This window comes from Macrobrachium rosenbergii, chromosome 11, assembly GCF_040412425.1.
Source record: "Macrobrachium rosenbergii isolate ZJJX-2024 chromosome 11, ASM4041242v1, whole genome shotgun sequence".
Classification (NCBI taxonomy): domain Eukaryota; kingdom Metazoa; phylum Arthropoda; class Malacostraca; order Decapoda; family Palaemonidae; genus Macrobrachium; species Macrobrachium rosenbergii.
This window is the reverse complement of record NC_089751.1, coordinates 11994059-11999634: the sequence shown is the minus strand read 5'-3', so window position 1 is coordinate 11999634 and position 5576 is coordinate 11994059.

The window sequence follows — 5576 nt, the reverse complement described above, 5'->3', positions numbered from 1 at the left end:
AATTATTAAAGCTGTTTTTAGAGCTGTTCTCACTAGATCTTTACCCATTTTCTCGTGAACGTTACTGCATTTAAAAGAAGCCTCCTTGAATCATTTGCAATGAGGAGGGAGAACGTTCTTGAGTGATTTGTGGCAGGCAGGGAAGAAAGGTAGAGGAGAGCTGGTTATTTCTAATAAAACAAAGAAATTTATGTCCTTTTTCTTCAACATCTGGGTGCTCCTCTGATTTTTAAAACTGCACAGCAAAAATAATTTGAGGCATCTTGATCATTTTTGAAAAGTCTTAACATCATTTAAACGGTCATTTTCGTGACTGATGCAGTTCTCTGTGCTAATAGAGGTGATTCTCATATCTATATCGGATTCTGTAATGATATTTTTATAAACAGGTGTACAATTGAAATGATTTTTGTCTTTTATATTCTCAGAAGCCATTTTCTCTGTTGTTGGGAACAGAATTCTTAAGAGAAATACTTTTGGAGCACGCGTACGTTATGCCTTGATTCGGTTAGACGGTAGTGCATCGTTTCAAAGACCCACTGGATTAGTAAATGCGCTGCTTTTAATCAGTTTGCAGAGGGAGCCTCATTATATTAATGGCACCTGTCAGCCCAAAAAACAGGAAAGATATCTGTGCCTGTCATCGCTGGGACACAATATGAAAATCGTTCGAGAGGCCCCTTATTTTCTTCTTCCTAATGAAATGGGCATGACTGGTGAATTTTCCATTGTCTTAAGAAAGATAAAAAGTAGAATCAAGAATAGGCTCTGAAGCCGAGGTCTCTTGAGTAAACTTAATCATTCTGTGAATTATTTTTGTTATTTACATCAGTCCTCTAGTGACCTTTTCTTGTTTTTTCTCGACTGCCGGCCATGGAAAACTGTTCGTGTATGAAGATATACCTTTTCTATCGAATTTCCACCAAAAGTTTTCAAATGACATTTTGAAAAAACGTGAAACAGGTCAAAATAAATGTCCGGGGCTGTAATCTGAAAGCGCTGTCTGATGTTGGCGGGCCGACGAGATATTTCATCACTGCAAAACCACATATTTAGATTAATACAAAACATCAACCACTATATTGGAAAGGACAGTTTACCTTTCTTTCCATTTTGTTTTAAAGTCAGGTATTTAAATAGCACACTGAGTCTACAGAAATATATTAAAAGCTATCTCCCTAGGTCCTGAAGTTTTTTTTTTTTTTTCAGAATGAAAATCACCATTTTAATAAAATAATTGGTAAGACAAATTCAAATTCAATTTATATATATATTTTTTTTTCGAGACGGAAATGTAAATCAGTCATCTTATCAAGTTTCAATTCTTCTAATTAAAAAAGCAACACATTTATGAATACTTTAGAAACTGATTCTGCATCCATATTAAGAAGTTTGTCGTGAAAAATCTTGTGAATGAAATCCCCTGCCAAAACTATTTTCTCCGTCTGTGTAAATCCTGCTCACCTAACCTTCCTTCTTTTCATATATTGGTCAATATAGATAGAAGGTAAGTGAGTATGATTTAAACAGATGAAGAACCATGATTTTAGTGGAAGATTTCAGTTTCAAAAGCGTATTTAAGACAAACTTCTTAACACGGACGTGGAACCAGTTTTCTGAAGTATCCATAAATATGTTGCCTATTCTAATTAGAAGAATTGAATCTTTATAAAAATAATATTCTTTTCAGTTTCAAATAATTGTAAAATTATTTCATCTTTGCGTAACCAATTATTTTCTCTCTAAATGGTAATTATTATAAGTAAACCTCAGGAAATAGAGAGATAGCTTTTAATATAGTTTTGTACAATCGGTTGCAATTTAAACAAAATGTAAAAATAAGATAAATTTTCCTTTCCAGATGTTTTAATTACAAGAGAACATTCAAATCCTTCCTTCACGGCACACAGGAATAAAAACACTCAATTGTTTAATGTTTATGTCTAAAGTTAGCATTGTGGTTTATTAAAAGCCATGGTTGCCTTCAATTTCGTCTCAGAGAGCTCCGGATATATTCAGATCGTATCTCGAAAAAGAATTTTAGATAATTTATGAGAAAATTAGTTAGTTACTTAACCCTCCATAATTAAATCCTATATAAAACAAAAATAAAACGCCTAAGTTTCTTACAGTGGCGTATTAACAATAATTACACTTCAACCACCAAATAGCCCTTCCATATGATGGAAGCAATGAAAAGGTTAGTAAGCATTTTATACCCAATAACCAGTTTAATTTTTCATACTGCAGAAACCATCGAAACTCGCTCATTAATGTATTTCTAAACCATTAACGAGCCGAATCTGGAATCTAAAATTCATGTTGCTGAAACTAGTGGATTAATGTTACTTGAGCACAAGTACTTACGGATCAGGGATCAATAAGAGTTTCGCATAAATGAAAGAATCAGGACTGAGCATAATCTGGAGTAAGTCCGCTGTTTTTCATGACCCAATATACACACAGTGGGAAGCTTCTGGAATATACATTCATCAATCATTATCAGTGCATACAAGTTATTATACAATTAGTTCTCTCGAGCTTTTATTTCTAAACAGTTGATTCAGTGGGCCAGCCAACCGGACTCTGCCAATGCATAAAAGGAAAGTTAAGTCAGGTCCGGTGTTTCATAGTTTTCGGGCAAGTTTGATATGATAGCAATATATGGCAACTCTTTACTGCTCTGAACTAGTGTAACAAGACTAGTCTCCAGTTCGCACCAATCAGCAGCGCATCTGATGGTTTGGTAAAAAGACAATTTTATCAATCAAAACACTTAACTCTCACGCGCACGTATACTTGAAACATAGAAATTCTAAAGTGAAGATAACTTTGATTTTAGTTGGGGTCACTCGCTTTTTTTAAGATTTTCCGATATTGCTTGCATGGCAAAATTGGTAGGCTTACGTTCAGTAGGCATTATTATTATTATTATTGTTATTATTGTTATTATTATTATTATTATTATTATTATTATTATTATAAGACTCTCCAGTGTTAGTGTTTTCAATATTTGGTGTGATCTCTGCTAGCTACTGAGTAATTAGTTTCGTTATTGTAACTACATATTCAACCTGAGTGAAAATATCAGTGAATCTGAAGACTGGCCTTTGCACCTTTACACTGAAATACATTTGTACTACTCAGGAATACCAACCAAAACTGACAATAAATTGGATCGAAACGGTTATAAGAATTCATCCATTAAACAAACTTGTCTTCAGCTTCGACCAAAATCCTAATCAATTATTATATATTTGACGTGGGCTCACAAATAAGTAAAAACATTCCACATAAATGTAAACAAGAATTCTAATGAAAATATATAATATCATGCATAATTACTGTTTCAATTGCCTGTCAAAGAGATTCAAAATGCAACCACGTGTTTACGGCTTAACAGCGCCGTACTTTCAATGTGGTTCCAATTGGCTAATTTGGGCGAACGACTACTGGGTGTTCGTTGAGGTTTCATGTCAGAAAGTAGCCTCATGGGAAGAGGAGTTGACCATAACTAGATAAGCACGATGATCACCCGGAACTCAGGGCATTATGTTGTGTATAAACAGACACCATCAAATGTGAGGAATTAATTATGCCATTACATTGGAGTGATATTTAGGTCGATTGCTGGACCTGTAGGGCATTCTGCCGTTTACGAAATATTTTTTGCCATTAGTATTAGGTTATTTTCCCATGAATGGATAAAAATGCTTTGTATTATCATTCCTTTTATATTTTTTCTTACTTTTAATGAATCATATATACAGTACATTACTAACGTAAGTCAGTTGAACGAAATTTTTGAATTTCCGAAATGAATACAGTAGTTCTCTGAATTGAGTTCTACTCTTTGCCTCTTATGAACTTTATAAACATTAATAACAGCTCCTTATACAAGCATATTTTGCACTGAAAACGCGTAACTCTTTCTATCAAAATAAAAAATGGACAATTTTAGCAGTAAATGGGGATTTGCAAATCGATAAATATTGAATAAGTAAGGTTTAAATTAGTCAGTGTAAAAAATTTCTTCCGTAACGGGATTTAGAAGTTAACCCTCATTTACAATTACACCGAAATCATTATTTCCCCACCTTTCTATACCTCCTTTCAACAGCGACCAGTATTCAAGATCGTGGTACTCGTCTAGCAACAGTCAAAATGTTTTCGAAGGTTCTCACTTATTGGCTATTCAAAACCTAGATTCCTAGAAGTCTAAAAGTGTCATTTTGTCAAAAATTTAATTGAAGATAAATTCAGCATAAGCTGGGTTAAGTTTTTAAGAAAACGGCTTTAAGGTTGCTAAAAATAATATTGTTCCCTTGAAAAGAGAAACTCCCACCTACTTCGATGTTGAACAAATGGTTAAATATGGCTATTCTGTAGTCAGAGTTTGATAATACAGATGGCTAATACACCAAAATAGTCAGATTCTAGTAGAATGCTTTTTGTGTAACATATATTTTCAAAGAAGTAAATTAGCTGCAGGGTTGGACAAAGTAACCATTGTGTTATTTTGGCATAAAACGAATCGATGAAGTCTTCTTTTATCTACTTAGATCATCTGAGTACTCTATGATGCCTGGCATAGAATGGATTCACCAATATTAGACGAAGCAGAACAAAACCTATTGTTTATAAGACAGACAGTTGAACAAATAGTAATTTAACGTTTCTGTAGATATTTATAAGGCAAAAGAACGTGAAAAGAATATGGAATTCCAAGGAACAAGAAAAATATACAGTATATCAGAGCTTTTTAGATATATATGGTTAAGATGAAAGGACGCTAAAAGAACGTAGCAGTGGTAACTTTATATTGTATTTACTAATGGAATTTAACGGTTGATAATCTTTAAGAATAGACATATTGTGTGCACTACATTTCTATAACAACCGTGATAATCTCGTGCTCTAGGAAACATTACTTAATTAATTTGACAAACAGTAAAATAAACACTGTAAACTCAGACACATACAAGTGGAATGTTTAAACTCTGGCTGTACTTTGTACTTGCCTTCTTTAGATTAGAAGTAAATCTCTGTTATCCACAGTCTTGCCCCATCAAGAATTTCGTCGTGTTCAATTTGATTCCCTTGCACGCAGTGTAATATTTTGCATTTATTTTTTCACATATTTGATTAATTGATCCTTATTAATGGACGAAACGTCACACGTATGCCTTCTTACTAATAAAAAAATAACGTTCTAAACTATCATATAGCTATGGTTATAGTTAACTATTTTTAAACACCAAAACTAATAGCCACCCCTTCTTTTTAAGAATCCATCTTTTTGCCGTCACGTTTTGATAGATAGGAAACAATTATTTTATTTTCTTTTTACAGACTACTGCGCCTAGGTGTGTAGCATGGATTTCCACTTCAATGGACTAGGAGTGTCTTTTTCAAGGTAAGTTCCATTCAGTCTGCCAAGATTAGCCATATTGATGTACTCACAATCAACTTACCTCATCGGACCTCACAAAGCGCGGAGCAATTTTTCTTTAGTGCGGCAACGTATACCGTCAACGGCCTAGGTTACAGTAATCTTTAACAATAGTTACCATCAA